The sequence below is a fragment of the Dipodomys spectabilis genome, unplaced genomic scaffold (assembly GCF_019054845.1).
Source record: "Dipodomys spectabilis isolate Male_0828 unplaced genomic scaffold, ASM1905484v1 ptg000783l, whole genome shotgun sequence".
In the NCBI taxonomy this organism is placed as follows: domain Eukaryota; kingdom Metazoa; phylum Chordata; class Mammalia; order Rodentia; family Heteromyidae; genus Dipodomys; species Dipodomys spectabilis.
In genome coordinates this window covers 4,536,873-4,561,814 of record NW_024871460.1, presented here as the reverse complement: position 1 = coordinate 4,561,814, position 24,942 = coordinate 4,536,873, and positions in this window count along the sequence as shown.

The window sequence follows — 24,942 nt, the reverse complement described above, 5'->3', positions numbered from 1 at the left end:
AGGAGCAGGTCAGTATATTTAGAGAGCAAATATTGCATCGGAAGTTCCATTTAAAAAGAAGCTGATTCAAATATTGAGTTGATATAAATTCTGTCACTAATATCTTCTAACCAGAATGAAGAAAAATGTGGTTTATAGATAAGTGTGTACATATACACATATATGTATGTGTATATACTATATGTGTATATTTTTCATTGTGCATGGCACCAACCAAAATTTACATATGCATATATATGTTTATATATTGTTTATATATGTGTGTATATATATTATATATATGTTTATATGAGAGAGAGCACAAGAGAGAAGTTCTTGAATTTGCCAGAGGAAAGATGAACTGTCATGTCAGAACCCAGCAAGAAGACCACATGCAAATCTACAAGAGGCTGATGACCTTTTCAGAGCTATCTCTCTTTTTAAGGACTCTAAGCACCTTTCCTCTCACCCCTACATAAGCCCTCAACTTTTGCCTCAGTTCTGCTCATTCTTAGAAGCCCAGGAGGAAGGAGGAATATATAACTGTGCACTTGTCTCTTGGGATATCTCTGAGTTTCAAGCTCAGGAATATAATAAGCCTGGCAATCAAAATTCAAACTCAATTTTCCTCTGATTCTCTGGTGTCTTCTCTCTTTTCAGAGTATTATTGTTGCCCTTCTAGCGTGTGTATTCAAGAGTCTGGAATACTATAGAATGTTTCTTGTTTATGAAGGTGTTTATCAGAATGTGAGAAGTTACATTTTCTGCATAATACTTCTGTCATCTTTGTGTTAAGTTGACCTTCTGCAGATTCATGATCTGAATGCTCAGCTGAGCTTGATGGGGTCTGGTCAGTCCTTCATCTTGTCCCTGGCAGCTTCTGCCTGCTCTGCTTTGCTCCTCTGATCAAATCCCTGCTGTAACAATTAATCATACATTGTCTTGCAACATCTCTATCATTTTTAGGAAAGTTTCAGATGTATTTGACTCCATCCACAAGGCTAAGAATATGTTAAGAGACTTTTAACCCCTTTGAGATTAAGAATGTATTTTCAAGTAATGACTATCGCTCTCATGTGTGATTCATCATTAGAATGTATACAAATTTCACCTCGTGTTGTCTCATCCGTGTTATACAGTTCCGTGAGAAGCCTGGGAAGGAAGCAGAGGTTAGAAGTATTTGACTTCTGTATGATAATCCTTTCTCTTCTAAGGAGGACAAACAATTTTGTAGATTTTTTTAATTTTATGCTTTGTATTGTTTTGTTGCTTTTTCTGTCACTCACCGACCTGTCATATATTTCCATAGCTTTTTATGCACAAGCAGATTTAATACTCTTTTGTGGATCAGTCAGAAGTTTTAAAGAAAACCAAATAAACTAAGAACTACTAGAGTCTGTAGCTGCATGACAAACATCTCAAAAAATAAAAAAAAAAGTAAAAATAAACAAATGAACTCACTGCCTGGATTCTTCCAAAAAAGTCACCGTTCGGTGTTGGAGAAACGAATCTCTAGTTGAATCGACTGAGCTTTCTCTTATTCCTTTTGATTCATTTATTTCTATCTTTTATCATCTTAAAGGAAGGATCTAGATAAAATTTTGCAAACACTGGAGAGCCTAACTACAAATGGAAGAAATGTTTATCTTTTGTTTTGTTTTGTTTTGTTTTTAGAACCAAGTCTGCCTCTGTGATCATGGCAAAGTGAGTAAACAGTGCTCCTTCAGCTCATGGCCCATAAAAATGAGGGCGAAAACGAGGAAGCTGAACACATGTGGCGGCTCAGGATCGTGGGCAAAGCAGGGAAACAATAATAGTCATTTTTCATTTTCCAGTTCTGGGTGTCTACAGGACATTAGGGAATTTAGCAAAATATACAGAAAAGTCCAATTCAGAAAATAAAGCAACACATCCCAAGCCTTCACAAAGCAGCATCTGAGAAGACATAATAATAAACAATTTCCTTCTTTACCACCAATGTAACAAGCCATCCGTACTGCCACTGGTGAACTGAGAAGTAAGGGGAAGGGGAGAAGATAAAACCAGAGACAAAATTAGAACAAAATAATGGCACGGGACCTGTCTAAGAATTGCTTCTGGATGTGAAGAGAACAGAAGTTTAACATAACATGTCCCCTTCCTCCTCATTCCCCATACCTATACAATCATATCCATGCCCATTGTTGACCACAGCAAAGTCATATCAAAATATACAAAAAGAACAACAAACAACTGACTGGAACAGATAGGCACCATGTTTGAACAATTCAGAATATTGCTTTAAAAAATTTAGCCAAGAAAGCAGGTTATAATGAATAGGTATGCACATTGCATTCCATTTTGACACAAATATGGACATACGTGCTTATCTAGGTATGTGTAAAGAATGCATTAACATATGAGCAATCCTCTTTGCTTACCACGGTGGAAAAGCAGGTGTGGTGTGTTTAAGTTCTCTGACACACTTATCTGAAATAGACAGTTTGTCTTCAATGGCCCACGTGTTTCTTCTAGCATAAAAGTAAGTGAATTACTCAAAGTGTAAAATACCAGTGACTTACGGCAAATATGTACTCAGGGACATTCTCTGTTTTCTCACTTCTTGCAAAGGTGGCTCCTGTTACTGACTCCCCTTCCTTCTACGCCACTTTCTTTCCTTCCTCATCAGGTTTTTTCCCTCATACTCAGTGGAAAATGATGGGATTGAGTTGCTGAGTGTCCTCGTATTTCCTCACATCTGTTCTCATTCTTCTTGACTCCACAAAACAATTGTTATAGGCAGGCACACCCTTCCCTTCTAAAATATTTTTCTCATCGTGTTCAGGGCACTTACGTTTTCTCTTGGTTTTCTTTTTTCCCTCCCCCTTGCTGTCCTCTTGGACAGTCTATCTCTGTCTTCTTTTCTGACTTTAAATATTTGGCTTAGACCTGTAGTGATGGAGCCTGAGATACTTGTTACTAAGCACTTTACTTTGATGTATCTTTGACTATCATCAGATAGCTCTGTGACAGTTGACTCACATAAAACTTTCACTAAAGTTCGTAGCAAGCACTATGGCCCAATTAATCTTACTTCCTTTACCACTTTTCTTCATGCATATGTAGTGTGACTGGTAAAAAAAAAAAAAACTATAGAAATTTGGCTTTCCTGGAGGTAAGATGCCTCTAGGATAATTAATTCAAAGAGCAAGCCACATGGTTGCAAAGGTTGGGAAATTTATCTAGCAGTAGCTATCCTGAAAGACTTCACTTCTTTTAACTTCTTATTTCCCCTCATCTTCTCTCTTTTCCCCCTCTCTTCCCCTTCTCCTCCTCCTTTATTTCCTTCTTCTTTTTTTCTCTCTTCTACTCATCTCCTCTCTTCTCTCCTTTCCTCCTTTTTTCCCCTCTTCTCTTTCTCTCTTTTTTCTCTTTTATCTCTTTTTTCTCTTTTATTTTTCACTTTTATCTCATACTGGGAATTGAACCTTGAGTCTTTTATGTGTTATATAAGCATTCTATCAATTAAGCCATGATCACAGTCCAGTTTGTTTTTATTTTTCTTTTGTTTTGGAAATAGTGTCTCTAAGCTCCTCCCGCCTCCACTTCTGAAGTAGCTGGCATTACAGACAAAAACTCTCATGTCCTTCTTTCCTCATTTTTTATAAGAACAGAGAATACAGTAATCTCAACATATTTACAGATTGATTACACGTGCCTGGTCAAAATTATTTCAAAACAAAAAATTAAATAGCTCGCATATTATAAAGCTCAGTTGATTCAGAGAAACTCCTGGTCATCCTTGTATTATTGTCAATGGTTAGGAAATCGTCATGTGATCTGCTATTTCCTTGCCTTTAATTTTGTAAAAATATACCTCTCCAAGAGCAAGGTAAAAGTTATAGTGATCCTCCCATGCTCAGATGACACCTATTGTGCATCATTTAAGTAACAGAATAAAGATAGTAGATTTGTTGAAAGGTGGCATGTGGGTGGTGAGAGTTGGGCAGTGTTACAAGATCAGTGAAGCCAGTATCTAAAGTACTTGAGGTGAAGAGTATGAAATACGACCTAGGTTTTAGTGCAAAGTGTAGTAATGAACAATAGTCATATTTATTACAGTGTAGCCTGCTCTTTCAGTTTCACTTTTAAACTTCTCAGACCAAGGCAGATGCCAGTGGCTCACACCTGTAATCTTAGCTACTCAGGAGGCTGAGATCTGAAGATTATGGTTTAAGCCAGCCCAGGCAGGAAAGTCCATGGGACTCTTATTTCCAATTAACTACCAGAAAACCAGAAGTGGTGCTGTGGTTCAAGTGGTAGAGCACTTGCTTTGAGCTGAAGAGCTGAGGGACAGCACCCAGGCCCAGAGTTCAAGCCCCATGACCGACAAAAACAAAGAAAAAAAAAGCTCAAACGTATAGTATGTATAGTACTAGCAAGTCTGATTAATTTTAGAGTACTGAATTCTATGCATTCTGAGCATTTGGAAGTTTTATTTGTAGTGGCCCTCTCAGAATCACATGTATTATGACACCAAAAGTCTATTGTATTTGCCAGAATTTATAAGCTTCGAGAATGTACCAAGATTTTCATTGTCAAAGACACTTCATTTTTAATTGTAAAAGTAGGCACACTGAAATTGACTCCATAAAAAGACTGTCTTGTAGAAGTCCCAGGATAATAAGCTGGGAAATGTGAAGTCTCCTGTGAGAGAATGTGAGAAATCAAAACGAAACACTGGATTAGCCTAAAAACCCAGTAACTTAGGTTATAATATCTATCCAGATCAAATTAGGACAACCTAGAACTCAGGAAGGGATAAGGATTCCCTAAACATCTGGAGGAATCAAAGGATACTGAAAGATTCTAGAGTCATCTAGTAGAATCATATGGGGAAAGCAGTACAGGACTTCCTAATAGAAAAAACTCTTCAAGTGAAGCATGTACAAATGACTTTGAGTATTCTCTTTGGGGATGTATAAGATGCAAAACAAAGCATAGTATCTTGTGTTTGCTGTCGTTGGCTTGTTGCAGTTGCAATAATAAGTTATAAACTCATACTTTCTCTCCTTTAATAAAATTGTCTTCTGAAACGTGATTAGCAGGCATCCAAGCAGAGAGACATTCCCAAGTTTTTATGTTGCAGTCAAATGTAATGAGCCATGTCAACACAATAAAGATCGAGGTTTCTTAGGCCAAAGATACCAGGAGAGCTTAGCTGTAGTTTGGAACCCCCCAAAAAGAGGGGAAATGAAACTCCTGAGTCTCAAAGCAAGTTCAATGGGAAATTGTGTCTACATTCAAGCATGAAATCTATGATTTACTTTCTCCAAAGGATGTACTGTGCAAAAGATTTTTTAACTGGCCTTATTATCAGTCAGGATTCAAATGGTAATTGCATATCTCAAAGTAACCTTAGCAAAAAAACAGATTGTTTACTACTATTTACATGTATCTGGAAGGAATGGGGAGATGAGGTCAACACACTGAAACAGAGATGATAGAAATTAAAACATGATCAATTCATCCATTGAGGGGCATCTGGGTTGATTCCATACCTTAGCTATAGTGAATAGTGCTGCAATGAACATGGTTGTACTGGTGGTTTTATTGTATCCTAGTTAGTAATCATTTTGATAAGGACCCAAGAGTGGGATTGCTAGGTCATAGGAAGTTCTACATTTAGTGTTTTTGAAACTTCCATATTGCTTCCCATAATGGTTGAATTAATTTATATTCCCACCAATAGTGTGGTAGCGTTTCCTTTGCTCACATTCCCGCCAGTGTCTGTTATTGTTTGTATTCTTGATGGTGGCCAGTCTAATTGGGGTGAGGTGGAATCTCAGTGTTGTTTTGATTTGCTTTTTCTTCATGTCCAGCAATGTTGAATATTTCCTCTTGTGTCTGTTGGACACTTTTACTTCTGAAAAGTCTCAATTTAGTTCATTAGCCCATTTACCAATTGAATGGCTGATTCTTCAAGGGTTTAGTTTTTTAAGCTATTTTTCTGGATATTAGAACATTGTCTGATGTATAGTTGGCAAAAATCTATTCTGTAGGCTAAGTAAATGGATCAAAAAAGGTGTCATAGATGTACAATGGGATTTTATTCATCCATTACAAAGAATGATATTGCATCATTTGCAAAGAAATGGAAAGATCTGAAAAAAATACATTAAGTGAAGTGAGACTCAGAGAGACAAAGGTTACGTGTTTTCTCTCATGTATGGAAGCTGGAGTTAGTTTATAAATATATAAGCAAATACTCTGAATGGCATGCAAGTATACATAAATGTATTAAGAGAAATACAGTAGATTCAGGCCACTCAACAGTTCCTTAGAAAGGCCAAATCATAGTTCAACAACATAAACACCAGGAAATGGATGTTTAAAAGGGATGAGATGGGACTAAGGGAAGGAAGGTAGACACATGAAGAGAAGGAAGCATGGGAGAATACAGCCCAAAACTCAAGGTATATCCTACAAAATGAAGAAAAATGAGTGAGGAGGAGGCGGTAAGGATGAGTGAGAATGTTCAAAATGGACGAGGTAGGACAAGGTATATTGTATTCATAAACTTCTTTGTTAAGTGGCAACTTCTTAAAGATAGTCTAATAATAATAACAAGAACAACAATAATAATAGAAACTTGATAGCAAAAAAACAAGAAAGAAAGAAAGAAATTAAGACATGAAAGACTGAACCTAATAGTCAAAATCATCATGTATTATTCTACAATTATTCTGCTTTCGCAATTTACCCTTTCCTATTCAGACAGATTTTCTCATTGTGACACAAGATGCACTACCTGGAATCTTCATTTTTAGCAGCCCTAGGAGAACGTAACCACATAATTTCACCAGCTTCAATGGCAATCACCTGGAAGGACATTACTATCCCAGAATGGGAGAATTCTCCTTGATATTGCCAGGTATAGGAGATGCTGCCAATGTACCAAGTCTGAACCATGAATAGAGGGAAGAACATAGATACAAAGGTAGATATTTTTGTAAGTAATAACTGATTACCAACTACTATATTTTACATAACCTCAAAACTAATTTGCTTTCTACCATTTCTAATTTCCCCATTGTCTTCCCTCTATCAGACACACATCAGGCAGTTGGAGATATGAACACAGATAAATGTTCTTGTTTTACTTTCTAGTATATTATCATCTATTGGGAGAGAATTGTCAAAGACAAAAAAAGTTTTGTTGTCTTTATTTTTTTTTGCAATGAGATCATGACATACAAAAGATAATTGACATGATCAAGTAATTTGAAATTACCTGTGGTTGGGATTGTGCTTCATATTGTAAAGGCACATTATAATAAGGTATATTTTTAGATTTGTAAGCCTAATGCTTTCAGAGCATAGAGGAAAGACATAGTTTTATTTTTTTTAATATATATTCCATCTGGAAGAGGTGGGGAAAATTCTCAGAAGCAGCAGCATTGCCAACTAGCCTGGCAAGAACAATAAGATTTTGCTATGTCATTTAGGAATGATTCTAACAGTAGTCATTTTTGCTAAACTCCCAGCTCAGTGTGGATGTTGTTTGATACCTTTCAGCAGTGAGGTCATCATACGCTTCAGTTTATACCAACTCCGCTAGCTCATGGACTCAGACATTAGTTTAAAATCCATTGTAAATCCTATAACTTAGTTAAGACCACTTAAATGACTGCTTTCCCACACGCAGTGTCTCTGGGTGCTTTAAGAATGCATTAGATTGAATTTTGGCTGTGAATATGTGTGTTGGAAAAACCAATAGTGGGTTGGGACCAAATGAGTGCATACTACATAACATATTGGACCTCTTTATTTTTATCTCAGTATCTTTATGTATTTATCTAGCCATTAAATTATATAATATGCATATACATATATTTACATTTCATATATGTTATATTCATGTATATATTATACATGTATATATGCTTTCAAATACATGTATCTGTATGTTTACTATTAACTTTATGTCAAGTACCATGCAAGGCACATGAAACTGATGAAGAAGAAAATAAGTTCAGGCTGGGAAGGTGGCTCAGTGGTAGAGTGCTTGCCTTGCATGCATGAGGCCCTGGGTTCGATTCCTCAGCATCATATAAGCAGAAAAAGCCGGAAGTGGCACTGTGGCTCAAGTGGTAGAGCGCTAGCCTTGAGCTGAAGAGCTGAAGGACAGTGCCCAGGCCCAGAGTTCAGGCCCATGACCAGCAAAAAAAAAGAAAAGAAAAGAAAAGAAAAGAAGTCTCCATCTCTGATACTAAACATCTCTTTCTGTCTCTGTATAAATTCAGTGCATATATGTGATTATATACTTCTACATATGATGCAAATTTGCACATGAATACACAGGACTATTATGTCTAAGATTATTATGATCTGTATAAACATGATTTTGTCCCTAGTCATATTTTTTTCTAAATTCTAGTATGAGGAGCTGGCAAATTGGATCTCATCTCTTAAACAAAAAGCAGGTTCCTTTCTGAAATGTTTAGTAGTTTCCTTGGAGAAAATACATTGCAACCACTAATCTTTTCTAGATGGTTCCTGATATCTCTAGGTATAGAGTTAGGAAGAAGTGCACACAGCCAGTGTTTTCTAGGTGATACAGGCTGACTCCAGTAGGCTCCTAGATAGAGTCTGACCAAGACAGATGGAGGATAGCCAGGCACCGGTGGCTCACACCTGTAATCCTAGCTACTCAGAAGGCTGAGATCTGAGGATCGCAGTTCAAAGCCAGCCCAGGCAGGAAAGTCCGTGAAACTCTTATCTCCAATAAGCCACCAGAAAAATGAAAATGGCACTATCGCTCAGGTGGTAAAATGCTCACCTGGAGCTGAAGAACTGAGGGACAGAGCCCAGGCCCAGAGTTCAAGCCCCACAATCAACAACAACAACAACAACAACAAAATAAGCGGGGGGGGGGGGGGAGGAAATCATGAAATTCTACCTTCAGAAACTTTTCATATCATCAGAAACAATTTTAAAAGAATTAAACCATCACTCACAGAGAAATGGGAAAATACATTTTTAAAATAGCAAGCAAAACTTTGGACTCCTCTGCTTTAAAATAGCATTACTTATCAAAAACCTTAGGGTAATATCCAAAATATTTACATGGCCCTCAAGTCTACACAGTTGAGACTAAAACTATTTATCCTCTCTCTTGTTGAACTCTCTTAGCTTCTTGCAGTTTATATATGTGATAAGTGTCCACTTTTCTTTTTTCTTTTAATATTGTACCTGCTGACTCTGTCTGGCAATATGGTTATTGTAACCATTATTTGCTGGCTCTTCTGTAACATAATCCTTTGTCTGATCTTTCTTTCTGGAAAGCTCTTTGTTCTCTTCCATGTCCTAGCTCTACCTAACTACTTAAATTCATTTTTGAGTCTCAGATAAAATATTCCTCTCTACATCATATCTCCAGTTATCTGCCCCCATAAGACATTCTTAGATTTCTTAGTGGCACTGGTAGCAACTCTAAATCAACAATTAATAGTGAATTTGACTTTTTAAATACAAATGGATAGGGAATGTCTACCTGGCTTATTGTTGAGACCTCAGAATTTACTCCATATTAGCAATGCCGTTAGTGAAGAAATGGAATCATGAAGGAGCAAGAATTTGCTTCACTCTCAAATTCCTCAGCAGAGCTCTCAAATAGCTCTGATAATTTCCTTCCATCTCAACTTTCCTTGATAACTTAAGAATTTTATTTGCTCAAAGAAAGGTAAGACTTCTTGCTGCTCAGCTTTCCACTACTAAAATAAATCCCTTGAGATAATAATTCAATAAGGGAGAAGGTTTCAGCCCACAGTTAATTGGTCATGTTGCTTTCAGGATTGTGACAAGGCAATGGAAAACAAGAGGGCAGGTGCTGGTCATCTTATGGCAACAGAGAAAGAGGAAGGGCAAGGTCCTTAATGACCTCTTCAAGGGTGAACTCTCAGTGGCCTAACTTCCTCTCTCCAGGCCCTATCCCTCAAAAGTCCTGCCACCTTCAAATGGTGCCACAAGTTGGAGACCAACCCTTTAACACATGGACCTATGGGGACAAATCCAAGGTACGGCAGGCTCCAAACCTGAAAAAGTCATTGGGGCTCTTTTGCTAGTAGAGCAAGCAAAGTTAAAGAAGCAACTGAACTTATTCTAAGTAGCATCTATTCTATCTCTAAGAGTCCATGTCTACTGTTTCTGATGTGTGTTGGCCAACGATAACATCTTTCCTTATGGAACCTGTCCATACTTGTCCCATCAAAAGCAACCACTGAGATGGAATTCCCAGCCCCTGAGCTTTTTAAGCTCCTTATACTTCTCCACATCATGGAGGAAGAGCTTGTCACACCAGAGCTGGTACTGAATGGTGTGGGTATATGGCAAAAGACACCCCAATACAGTGAGCACTTTGAAAGTCAAAAAAGCTTTTATGCAACCTGAGTCATCTCAGGCCTATGGTCCAATGTCCTCAGACAGTTTCTATTCCTGTAGGTCACAGCAAGGAAGTACAGGACCCTCCAGGCAGAACATCAAGAGAGTTTTGAGTTTCATATGAACAGTTGAAAACTCTTTCTCTTTGCTCATATTGATTTCCTCAGACTTCAGTTTATCACCCTCAAATCTGACTTGAAATATTTCACATTATCCACTTCCTGTTCTGTCCTAGTGTTCTGAGATTTCTTTCTGGGCTGATTTTCTCTGATAGGATTAGAATATGTATCTGGAATTTCTAGCATTGACCAATCCAGGTGCAATTCTGCCTTCCCTCCATTCTCTTTCGGAGCTCTCTTGGTGGAAAGTAAGCGAGATTAGGGATGCTCTTTCAGGCTTTTGCTCTCTGCTCCTCACCGTATTTACAGCTTCCTCAGTCCACTCCCTTCATCTCTGTAGTTCACCCTTCTTGCATTACTAGTTGAGAGCTGAGCCTTCATTTCCGGAGCTGGGAATATGGTTTTGATTAGAAAGCGCTACTTTCCTCCTGGTGTTCATGTACTGCCTTTCAGGCTCCCAGTCCACTTTTCATGACTGTCTTCCTGTGGTCACAGTTTGCCTTGTTAAAGCATAATGATCTCATTTTTGTCTCTTTAATAGCCTGACCCCATTTCTTCCCCTGAACCATATTACATTACATGTGACATTATTTATGTGTTCCTTCTCACCCCTATGACATGCTTTGGGCTGTGTCCCTCTTCCCATTTGCTGGATCAGAAAGCACAGGCCATGTGGAGCCTAAGTTAATCCTTTCTTTCTGAATGACCCCCTTCCCAGGTAATACAGGAACCTTCAAATCTACCTCTATTTATGTCACAAAGGCAACTTTGCCAAGGATATTTTCCCCAGGTGGCTAACTCTGGATTTGGAATCAAATTTCTAGTTTTAGTTTAAAATGAAGAGAAGGGTTGGGAAGGTAGCTCAGTGGTAGAGTGCTTGCTTTGCATGCATGAGGCCCTGTTCGATTCCTCAGCACCACATGAGCAGAAAAAGGCAGAAGTGGCACTGTGGCTCAAGTGGTAGAGCGCTAGCCTTGAGCTGAAGAGCTCAGGAGCAGCGTCCAGGCCCAGAGTTCAGGCCCCACAACCAACAAAAATAAAATAAAATAAAATAAAATAAATAAAAATAAAAGGAAGAGAAAACTGTTGAGCCCTGTCTTCAAGAACTGGTGGAGGGTTAGAACGGCAAAAATCAAGAACTCTAACAACAACCGATGCTGGAGGGGATGTGGACAGAAAGGAACCTTACTTCATTGTTGGTGGGAATGTAAACTTGTTCAACCACTTTGGAAAGCAGTATGGAGGTTCCTCAAAAGACTTCACATAGAGCTCCCCTATGACCCAGCAATCCCACTTTTGGGCATTTACCCAAATGTTTACAAACAAGACCACACTAAAGCTACCAGCACAACTATGTTTATTGCAGCATTATTTACCATAGCTAAGATATGGAACCAACCCAGATGCCCCTCAGTAGATGAATGGATCAAGAAAATGTGGTATATATACACAATGGAATTCTATGCCTCCATCAGAAAGAATGACATTGCCCCATTTGTTAGGAAATGGAAAAACTTGGAAAAAATTATATTAAGTGAAGTAAGCCAGGCCCAAAGAAACGTAGGTCCCATGGTTTCCCTTATTTGTAATATCTAGTATATGTATGAGTCAAGCGGAAAAGGTCAGATAATGTGATGTCAGGAAAATGAACCCTTAGATGTGTATTTTAATGTTTTTTTTTCTTTCATGCATGTGTTTCTAACACATTTATAAGATTATCTCTTTGTTGCTTTGTATGTCCCTCCCCCACAGTATAACCCCTGCTTTCACTATAGTTGATGTCAGTATAACTTGTGGAGGAGATGGGGAAAAACCAGTTGTTTAAGGATACAGGTGGACCTGTTGCAACAATGAGAAGTACAAGTTGTCATGTCCAAAAAGAGCTTTACAACGTTAGTGCGGGGGGGGGGGGGGGAAGGGGGGAAGGGGGGGAAGGAGAAGGATTGGGATTAGGGGGGAGGGGGGAGGCTGGGAAGGGATGTGAAGGGTAAACAAAGGAGGAGGCTGCAATGCTTGGTAAGAAATGTACGCATTATCCTGCCCATGTAACTGTAACTCCTCTGTACAGTATGTTCACAAATAAAATTAAATTAAATTAAAAAAAAAAAAAAGAACTGGTGGAGGGAGAAATTATGATTTCTCCTCAAGGGGTGCAGATTAGGGCAGCATAGAGGAAAAAAAGTCCTGCGTTCATAATCCAATCTTGGGTCACTGCTGGAGTAATTGTCATCTTGAAGCTCATCTTTCCTTTTAGTTCTGATTTGATCTGTTTGGCTATTGTGTTCATCAGCTTTCCATCACAGTGACAAAATACCTACCATGAACACCTTAGAAGAAGACAAATTTTATTTTGGATTATAATTTCAAAGGTTTTGGTACATGGCTTTGGGGCTTGTGCCAAGGCAGAATGTCATGGTAGGGAACACTGGAATGTGAAATCAGCAAAGTAGCTGACTTCATTCAAGGAAGACAGAAAGCCAAGAAGCTCAGACGAAGAGGGGAGTGGATAGAGGAAGGAATGGTGTTCCAATATTCTCTTCATGGAGATACCTGGAAAGAACTAATTTCCTTCACATGGGATTCACCACCTAAATGATCTCCAAGTGGGACATTAGCTTCTTGTAGTTTATAAATGTGACATGATTTTTAATATTTCATTCTAACTTATATAAATTTGTAGTAACAGTGCTAGAAATTTGTAATAAAAGATAATTTATACAGTAAAAATAAGTCTGATCACAACACTAAATGTAATAGGCATAAATTTTAAAACATGAAATTAGGAGGAACTACTCCCCTTACCTGAAGATAATAGTGGATCTGTAGTACAGATTTCCATGTGCATCTCATTTGGTCCTTCAACAGAAGGACCGAGAATGGGTTTTGCATATTTTGATATGAAGAAGAAAACTTTAATGAACAAGTGTTGAACACATAAGACACATTACCACACCCACTCTAGTTCAATATCACATAGTCATGTTAGGCTACTTGTACCTGTTCTCTAAATGATACATTTCTCCTTGTTATAAATTACTTGTTCATCTAGAGATGATCCCGGAGTGTTAGTATGCCACTTCCAGAAACTTCTTTGCCTGAGATTATTCTGTTCTTTTTTATTTTTGTTGGTCATGGGTCCTGAACTCTGGGCCTGGGCGCTGTCCCTGAGCTCTTCAGCTCAAGGCTAGCTCTCTACCACTTGAGCCATAGCAGCACTTATGGCTTTTTCGGCTTATGTGGTGCTGAGGAATCGAACAGGGCCTCATGCACGTAAGGCAAGCAGTCTACCACTGAGCCACCTCCCCTGCTCACCTTCGGTTCTAACTATGTACAATTGCTATTGCTCCCAAGTGATTTTTAAAGGTGTCCTATAAATACTGTCTTTGGTGGGAGGTCAATCATAGGACTTGAACTCAGGGCCTGGGCACTGTCCCCAAGCTCTTTTGCTCAAGGCTAGCACTCTACTACTTGAAGCCACAGCACCATTCTGTTTTCTCTGGTGCCTAATTGGAGATAAGAGTCTCATGGACTTTCCTTCCCCAGCTGTCTTTGAACAGTGATCCTCAGATCTCAGCCTCCTGAGTCGCTAGGATTACAGGTATGAGCCATCCGCACACAGCTACAAATGGTGTCTTAATGGCTAGCCTGGGTTATAGAAACATTTGATAATCAATTGAAGGACTCTTTCAGGCTATGAACTCTCTCTCTCTATTATATATATATAATAGTATATATATAATAGAGAGAGAGTGTGTATATGTATAGAGAATGAGAGTGAGATAGATAGATAGATAGATAGATAGATAGATAGATAGATAGATAAAACCAAGTCATTATAAGGGAATTAGCCAAGGAAAAAAATCTTTAAGAGGATTGTAGTAGGGAGAAAGAACATGACATTTTGATTTGTACAGAGCCTAATATTATTTCAGGCCACATCACTTTCTGCTTGATTGATCTGAGGAAAGGTAATCCATCTGAATTTATTTTTATAATATCTAGAAATCAAATGATGTGTATGTCAAGTACTTAGCATCTAAGTAGAAAATTATAATTTCTGTCAAAATTATGTGTGTATATGACAGATAACTGGGTAGATATATATGTGAGAAACAATGGAGGTTCCATGAAGTCTTTAGGCTTAAGACTCCTTCTAAGTGCTCCCACTTGGACCATAACTTGTTAGACCTCAGAGCAACTGAAAAATCAGTATTGTAAGAGTATATGGCAAGATATTTTTTTGGATGAAGCTGAATTATCAGTGATATAAACAAAGGTATAGATATGAGTTAGGAGGATATTAATATCTTCTATACAATGCAAATCCTATTTGGCTGTGAAAAACTTAACAGTTTTGAGCAATTAAATCTTTCTTGCAAGATTTTTTAATTTAATAATTCATTTATTTAATAAGGTATTTCTAATTGTGATTGGCCAAGAAAAATGTGATTTTTTTTCTAGGGGAAAATGGGCAGAAGACATACATAAGAAACATGAAGTAGTCCTGTCTGGATGAGGTTCCTTGGAAAAGATAAGGATGGTATGTTTCTAGAAAAGCAGAATGATTCTAATGTTTGGGTGGGCATTTCACAGACTTTGGCCTGAGCTATCTTTGAATACTGACAGTATAACTCACTCAGTTATCAGAACCCACACTACTTTTGTCTTATATGACTCATTTGGAAACTTCCCACCCTGTAGCAAACAACACTTCCCAGGACCTACGTTACACCAGCAGGTTTCTCTCTTGAGCTAATGTCAAAAGCAATTTTATTGATCACATTTTTTTACTTTCTTTGTAGTAAGAAGAGAACGTTTTAGTAAATATGTGCATCCAGAGTGGCATTAGAAATAAAATCTGTGATCCTGGAAGTGATGACAAGCTGCAGGTGAGACTTGCTCCAGCTCTTGAGAGAATGAATGCCTTTAGCTTTGTTGATATCTTTGGTCAGAAGAGAAGATTCTTTGATTTCTGAATTCAACAGCTCTCACATTCTGAGCTCCATTAAAGGAATAACTCACTGCTTGTTATTGCTGTAATTATCAAAACTATTCTTCATTTGTATCTAAATCTTGATTTTCAAATTCATGAGTGACTCAAAAATGTGATGATAGGCCATGGTATAACCCTATAAGACAATTGAGTGTCCAGTTATTCTAAATGGAAAATTTATCATTTTACCTTTGAAAGTATTCTCTCTCTCTTCCTCTTTTATTTTTCCTTAGTCCTTTCTCCTGTGACATTTAAATAAGAAAACATAAACTCCAACTGATGCTGGCAGCCATTCTCTGATTGTGAAGAAAACCAGCCTCATTTTGGTGTCAGTGCCATAGGAAATTCATTAGAAAAGTATAAAGAATAAGCAAGTAGGATGATAGTGTTGAGCCAAAAATGAACAAAACTTGAAGTCTGAGCTACCTCTGAAAGTTATCCTTCCCTTGGCTGTTTCAAGTAGCATTTGAATATCACTATTCTCAACAAAAAAACATCTTATCTGGTATACTCAAACTTCTTTATCCAGAACAGTGATCAAATCCGAGCAATTAAACATGAATGTTCTAGATAGAGGAAACTGGGCTTTTTGGAATGAATTCAATATCGTAGTCGATTTTGTACTAGGGATGCAATTATGATACCCAAAAGATAGTGTAAGTCTCAGAATTGCTACAGATGATCCTAGAAATCCTTAGTGTCAATCCTAGAAATTACAGACTTTCTGTATTTCAGGGAAGAAAATCCCAGAGCAACAACAATTCAGATGATTTGTGAGTGCTTCTAAAGTAGAAGTGATGATCATCATGAGCTTACATAAGTACCTTAAGTCAGGCCAAACTTACCTCATTTCCTTCACAAGAAGGTTAGTAAATGGGCAGATTAGATGAATTTCATAAGTAATATATCTGCATTTCACCAAGGGGTTTGGCAAATACTTGCATGAGTTTTTGGCAGTCAAGGCAGAGAAATATGTAATAGATGACAGTGTACTTCAAGACACAGCTGGTTTAAGACATAATCAATGAACATTTATTAATAGATAAATGGTACCCTGGAGTGAGACCTCACTTCACATGGAATATTCTGTATCAACAAAAAAGATACAAAAGCTATTCTTGTCAAGCTTTTAAGTGTTTGATGGATTAAAATTAGTTTTTAGGATAACTGGAAATTCAATAACAAGAATTGTGATTCACAAAAGATCTCATAGATGTTTGTATCAAGAATATTTTCTAGCAGTTGACCTGAAAAACTACTTTTTATTTAGTAGTAAAGTATATCACTTTATTAGGAATAAGATAGCTAAACTACTACTAAATACTAAATACTAAAACTAATAGGAAAGATTTAAACTTAGTATGTAATTGCATAAACATAGTATGTAGTTGTATAGTATGTAGTTGTATAGATGTATGTGTCTTTGTGTAGATAAATCACAAACATCAGTATATATGTGGGGTATAAAATTTCTAGTAAGAATTTAATTAAAACATTACTGCTCAACCTGGTCATCAGTGGCTCATGTCTGTAATCCTAGCTACTTGGGAAACTGAGAACTGAGGATCATGGTTCAAAGCCAGCCCATGCAGAAAAGTCCCCATGAGACTCTTATCTCCAGTTAACCACTAAAAACTGGAAGTAGAGCTTTGGCTCCAAGTAGTAGAACACTGGGCTAGAGCAAAAGAACTCAGGGACAGCACCCAGGCTCTGAATTCAAGCCAGGACTGGCAAGGGAAAAAAATTACTTTACTGTTCAATCTTTGACGTATATTTTACAGCTACAAATACAGAGAAGAGGTGTGTGGAAAATTTGAAAGGAAGATAATAACTCTAAACTTACTCTGTGGAAAATTTGAAAGGAAGATAGTAACTCTAAACTTACTCTGTACTTATTAATGCAATAAACTGTGTCCCATTGTGAGAAGGACTGTCACTTTACTCTTGAAAAAGGATTACAGAAATATATCTCCCTTTATTATATATTATTAGGTTGCTGTCATCTAAAATAAATATTTTGTATTAGAGAATAAGTATGCATGTTATGTGTAAAATTATTTACTAATGGTCTTGAATTATAAGGGAACTTGTGTGTACTTCTCAGAAGGTTGGTATGACTTTGAAGAGGTACTGGGATTGAGATACCTATACTAAACTTATATTTAGAGTTCTGAAGAGCATTCTGGTGAATAATGTCAAGGCATTATTATACAAAGAACACAAATCCTGGTGACAAGAAGTGGACTCAACAGGATACGTTGCAGGTTAGAAGCAATTCCTTCTAACATTGGCTTTTATTCTCTAAAGACAGATGGAAAGTCACAGGGTAGATAGCAGGGCACAGTAAGCAGTTCTACACATTAGATAGTGATACGTCTAATGAGCCATGATTTGAAATATTTTAATTCCTTTCTTAATCCTCTTTTTATGATTTCAAATAATTTTGTTCTTCCATATTCCAAGCTTGGTACATCTTAGAGTCTGTATATTAGAACAAGATAATTACCATAGGATAATAAAGTTATTTATTGGATTCATGTATATGTTTTTATAAATATACTCATAGATCACGAAGTATATAACAACAGATAATCAAAATATGTCTTTGGAGACTATAATTGTCTTTTTGAAGGCAAAACTATGAAGGCTTGCATGGATTGGCTTTTTTTGCTGTTTAAAATTATCTTCTTTTTTTTTTGTAAAGGTAATGTACACAGAGGTAACAGTTACATAAGTAAGGAAATGAGTCCAATTCTTGTAGAACATTGTTACCTCCTCTCTTATTTTCTCCTGCTATCCCTCTTCCTTCCTCTCCCCACCATGGATTGACTTTTGTTTTGAGCTTCAACTATTTTTAGTAGTGTTTAAAGCTGTTGTACTCTATTCTGGTTTTATACTTTAAAAGACTCCATTTTCCATATTGTCCATAATTTGCCCAAATTTATAAAGTTATGGGTTTAGGTTAAGAGTTATCTAATAGTTATCTTAGACCTTGCAGATAAAAATAACCTGAAATAGGAAGTGGCTCTGTGGCTCAAGTGGTAGAGCGCTCGCCTTGAGCTGAAGAGCTGAGGGACAGCGCCCAGGCCCAGAGTTCAAGACCCACGCCTGACAAAATAAACTAAACTAAACTGGAATACTATTTTGCTGAGTCTTATGTAAACAAAAAGGGTGAAAATTCCCACGAACTGGTCTGAGATTATTTTAAGAGCTTGATTTTTGTTTAATCCTGAGAATCAGATTTTAAGAGGTGGTCTAACCTGTCTGGTCACATTGAGATTCTCATGAAATTGCAGGGTCTATGTGGTGAGGTGGCCCTTCCATCCCTTCCTTTCACCCATGGAAACAGGCACAGAAAAGTTAGGCAATGCATTTAAAGTCAGAAAGCTGATAGAGGTTGGAAATTTGAAGTCCTACTCTACTGTGGATACTAAACCACTGTAAAACAGTGCCCCGACAAAACTAATTCAAGACTTTGAAGACTAAAAGAAAGTCTTAAACCCATTTTGGATTTGGACAAAAGGTGATGTTATTGAAAAATATTGATTTTTTTTTCCGTGTCACAGTACTTAAATCAAACAAAAAGTCAAATAACACACATGCTTGCATCCTTTGTCATATTTCAAGTGGGAGGGGATAAAATAAATGTAGGATTTAATTGATTTATTAAATTTATTTATGTCTAATTCTGTGATATTGGTGTTGGAACTTAAGAGCATATGCACTTGTTAAATTAACCTGATTGTGCCAAGTCACATTTTCAACCCTGTGTTTCACTGGTTACTTTTTAGGATAGAGTCTCATTTCCCACGTGAGTCTCATTTCTGCACCTGAGCTGCAGTTTGCCTACATTTATGCTTGCCTTCTTTTGAGAGATCAGTCGCATGTACTATTGGTTCCAGTCTTGCTCTGTGGAGATAGACTCTCATGAACCTTTCTACCTGGTCTGGCCTCTGATCACATAATTTTGGGTGGCTGGAAAGCACTATGTGCCCAGAGATGGATAAAAACTGAGTCTCACAAGCTTTTCTCCCCTCCCTGGCTACCTTCAAATCCTAATCCCTTCAGTGCTCAGCTCTGCAAGGAGCAATAGATACTTGGTTAAGCAAAAGACATTTAATTTTTACAAGACATCGCTGATATTGTTTCCTATCACTGTGCCCTTTTAAACTGATTAATTGAAGGTTACATAATATAGTGCATATTAATTGATGAGCCTCACTAACTATGTCTCCAGGGCTGTTTTGTGGTAGTTATGTTCTGGCTTTATGCCCTGGAAGGCCATGGCTGTGATCTATTTGTGTGCTTCCTTGTGTCTTTGGGGAGAATAATGTATCTCCATGGCCAACCATTGGGTTGGATAGAGTCTCATGAGCTTTTATTCTCATGAGCTTTTATCATGGTCTGACCATGATCTCACATTCTCCATCTCCTAAGTAGCTAAGATTATAGTCTTGAGCCACCATGCCCATTTCTCTTTTATTTTCTTGCATATGTTAGAGTAAATAAGTCTGTGTGTTCCTCCTTTTCTTTGCTGTTTTAAAAGCTATTTTTGTTTCCTCTCTGTAAGGATTATCAGAATGCATCTATAAATATTTGACTACACTATTTAACTACACTGTTCATGATAGTACATGAAATCATTAACCACCTTGGTCATTATTGAACAAAACAGATATCTTAGTATGCCTTTGGCAAAAGATATCCTATCTCCTTCTTTCTTGGTATAGCTTTCAGAATTTGAATTCCATTTTGAAAAAGAATAAAGCAATGGTACTTATATTTTTCTCTGAGTTGTTTTAAAAGAGTAAAGAATGTAGTACAAACCTTGGAGCCTGCATCAACCACTTCAGTCCATTGGTAAAGCCATGTATAAAATTATTCTGGATTTATAGACTTTGATTAACCTTTGACTGTCGATAATAAATCCCATCCTCGTATCTTCTATCATGATCTTGTATTTTATCTTTTTACTGTTATACTGTTGGCTTTCTCTTCTTCCTTAGGCAACAATTGCCTTCCTTGAGGGAAGGAGGAAAGTCTCATAATTCTACATAACCCTCTAGTGGGGTTTTCACACAGCAGGTGCTCAATAAGTGCTCCTTGATTATCTACCAGTCAGCAAAAGATCCCCAAAGGCATTGAAATCTGAGCTTTAGCACTGGGTCATTAAGGAGTCACAGTGTTAGCTGATGAATTATAGAGTGAGTTTTTGCTGGAAATCATGGAGAGAAGTGTCTTACACCAAGGAGTTTACACAGCTCCAAGACAATGCTAACCAAGCTGCTTTCAATTCCTTTCCTGTGAGTTCCTTCACATATGGAAATAGTTAAATCTCCAGCACAGGGCAGAAAAAGAAACATTGAACCACTGAGCAGTGCACTAGATTGGAAAAACAAAGCAAAACAAATCTAGCAAAACTCAGTGACAAAACTGACAATGGCTGAACTTATCAGATGTGTTATGTGAAAAACATTTCACCAGGAACTTTTTCTGGTCATAGTTGTCATGGTCTGCTTGTGTGTGTGTGTGTGTGTGTGTGTGTGTGTGTGTGTGTGTGTGTGTGTGTGTGTGTGTGTGTGTGTGTGTGTGTGTGGTGTTGGATACACAGGCAGGAATATTAAGGATAAGAAGCACTGTAAAACAATAGAATACACTACAATGCAAAAGGTAGAATTAAACCTGTGGAATTAAATCTTGTCTGCATTCTCACTTGTTCATAGTATGGGTAAAGTTGTTTTCATGGTTTAAATATCAACTTTTATTTTGGGAAGGTAGATATGAAAAATTAACCTCCTATGTAGTTATTTTTAAAGGTTGTAAAATACGTCCTATAGGAAAAGTATCAGATACCACGCTGGATAGTAGATGATAGCTAATGTTTGAATCTTTTTTAGAACGTGGGAGAAATGTGGGGTAAGTGGACATAGAGATCAGGCAGGTAGAGAATGAGGAACTTGTTCAGTTAAATTGAAATTAGGAATACTCTTGTAAATTCACAGTTTTATTTTCCTAAACATGTATTTCAACCTTGATTCCTCATTTTTCTAACTGTAAAGGAAACCTTTCATAATGGAAGCAAAGGACTTGCCTCCCTTCTGCTCATCTTCTTGGTCAGGGTCTCTTATCTTCTCAATATAGTTTTATCTTGCCATCCAGGAGGGAAGTGTCAAGGTAATGAGTAACCTATGAATAATGCAAGGAAGAGCAGAGCTAGAAGCATATCCATAGTTAGGGGAAGATGCTGGAAGAATTCAAAATATTCCTGAAACATTTCAATAGTTAGGTTATTTAGATATAAACATTTTAATATTTAGGTTAAAATATACGTAGGCAATGTTCTGTACAAAGACACTCTGGCACTGCTTATGTGTCCTGCTACTCTTGCCTAATAATGAATAAATCTGTAGATAGTCTCATATTTACTCACTAGCTCACATAGAGTCAATTTCTTCTATGAATTCAAAGACAAAAGATCTTACAGACTAAAACACCTACAGCTCTTTTAATTAAAATGTGTTTCAAGTTTAACCTAATATCTATCACCCAATAGGTATTTATTATTAACTATTGAATTAATATATAGCTATGGAAGAAAATGAATATAGAGTTATATAAAAATGTGTGTTGGAATAGACATGTAAATATCCTACCTTATATATATATATATATATGAATAACTTTGTTGAAGGTTTATATGGATATGTATCACAGTTTTTTGAAAAGATGTATAACTAACTTACCTAGAAGTATCACATTTCAAATTATTTTACAATCAGTTCCACTATTAAACATGTCATGTCCTATTTAACATGCCATGCTCACCTTCCACCATAGGCTATAGCTCTGTTTCCATGTTTTCTGACAGGTGAGTGATCTAAAATATTGTTATTAGTACACATTGGGTTGTGTCTAAGCTGTCATCAAATGGAAGTATGTGACAATTGATGTTAGGATTATACAGGCAGTAGCACAGATGCTTATAATTTTTTTAATTGTGAAAATACCATACAGAGGGGTTACAATGGGCAAGATAATGAGTACATTTCTTATCAAGCATTGTTTGACTTAATCATACTGCAGGAGTTTGGATGTGACGTTGAGTTTAGAGCTGTGGGTGGGTGTGGTTTGAGTGTATTCCTCCTTTCCTCCTTCTTCGTCTCCATTTTGACTGTAGACCATGAACTACTCATATATTGGCATGTTGAATTGAAACCCTTTGCATACCTACTTAAAGATCATAAAATTATGATCAAATAATAAATTTAAAAATGACATTCCATAAATCTGGGAGGGAAAATTAAATAGTTGGAAACTAAGATCAGGAGACTCACTTTGATGCAGTGCCTGACCCACATTGGTCCCCGAGCAGTTTCAGGTGGGAGATTCATGAACACAGTGAGGATTATATGTGGTATACCTAAAGCCAAAACAGCTACAGAACATCTGGGATCAGTTTGCATATTCTTTTAATTCTGTAAGATTGAGGGTTACAAGAATAAAGAACAGGCTGTTTGAAGCCATTCTCCAGGCAAAGATCTGGAAACAGGAGTAAGTAGTAGCTGGTAACAGGACCAAGTAGTAGTTGATTGGTTGGGGTGTGTGTGTGTGTGTGTGTGTGTGTGTGTGTGTGTGTGTGTGTGTGTGTGTGTGTGTGTGTGTGTGTGTGTGTGTGTGTATAAGCAGGGACTCAATTTTACCTGATGATCCTTTAAATATAATTGCTCAATGCTACTATCTGCAATCAGATAATCATTTTTAAAGACTATTGAGACCATTGATATTTATTCATCAACATAACAACACTGTTTAATAATATATATGCATGAGTAAAATGTAAATTCTGGATAAGAACTGGAAAATTCAAATTCCCATTTTATTGCTGAGTTATGTGTCTATTATGTGTCTGTCTGTGCCACATTTTCCTCATTTGTTTATTAAGGATGTAGATAATGTTGACCACCTATGAGAATTAAGGGCTAATAAAGTACGGCACTAAAATTAGGACACAGTGGCTAGCACACAAGCTTACAATAAACACTGGCTGGTGTTACTGGTCTAGTATTATGTCTAGGAAAAGAAAGCTTTGGAAAAATGAAGTGTTTTGCCCAAGAACATTCAGATAACAACCAGCAATGTTCAGAACTTAAGCTCTATTTTCCTGACTGATTCATCATCTTAATGCCGAGAGATTAGCATGAGAAAGCTACAAGACCTATCTCTGCTCAGAAAGCATTTACTTGATCTTTTTCTTCTTGGGGTACACATGGATGCATGGTCAAAATAAGCTATGGAAGGTGTGTTGGCTTCAATATTACTTAGCACGTACCAGACTTTACTTGAAAAAAAAAAATTGGAAAGCAATTCAGTCAATAAATTCCAAGACACTTGAAGATTTTCATCAAAACTACAAAAAGGTTACAATGGATGATGAATAAAAGAGCTTTAGCTGATAGATTTGATTTGGATAACTGATAAATAGTAACACATTCTAACTGTTTTGGCAAACTGAAGGTACTTTAAATGGATCAAAGAAAAGTATCAGATAAATAGGTTAGTTTGGGGTGAACAAGCAGCTATAAGCATAAGATAAGGAAGGTAAACACTGGCATTCTTGTCTTTATACAAACCTAGCTATTTTACTACAACATTCCCTAGTGGTTTGCCCTGCATTCTATCCAAGATGCATAATAGGCACTTAAAGGCTTTCTAGGGACTGAGCTAGCCTAACTCATCTTCCATGTATCTCCACCCCTCCCACTCCAGGCTTAAGAAATACTGAACTGCTCAGTCACACACCCTATGTGATCCACATACAAGTCATTTATCTCATTTTTCCTCCGCCTGGAATTCCTTTGACATCAATGCCCAGCCAGCCTAAAATCTATTGATTCACCTCGATGCAGGCACCTTCCTTCCAGGAAACCTTCCCAGGAAAGCCCATTCTCCCTCAAGTGACACGCTTAGCATGGCTTATTTCGTCATTCTAACATTCTGTATTGGTGTCTTTCACCAATGGAAGGGGCGTAAGGACCTTTTCTGGCAGTCTGCCCTGACTTCTCTTTGCCTGTAGATTATCAGGGCCCACATTTCCCTTTCAAGTAGATGTGGTAGCTCTTTGAGACAGTAAGCAGAGGAACACCGCATTCCCTCAGACATAGCGAGCCCCATAGTAACTGCACTTCCTCTCCCTCCCACAATCATTGAATTGCTTCAAAAGATGAGACTGATCATGCAGTTGGAAATACGTTCCTTTTAATCTTTCGAATTTATGTGCTCTTTATTTTGGGGGGGTAGTTTTCAAAATCTGTGAAGCACAGGGACTTCATTTTTAAAGCAGACAAATAATCTCACTACCCTGATTTTAGTTCATTTTCTCCAAATCTCTCAGGAACTCACCCTCAAGTTGATTTTCTAGAGATAATTCTC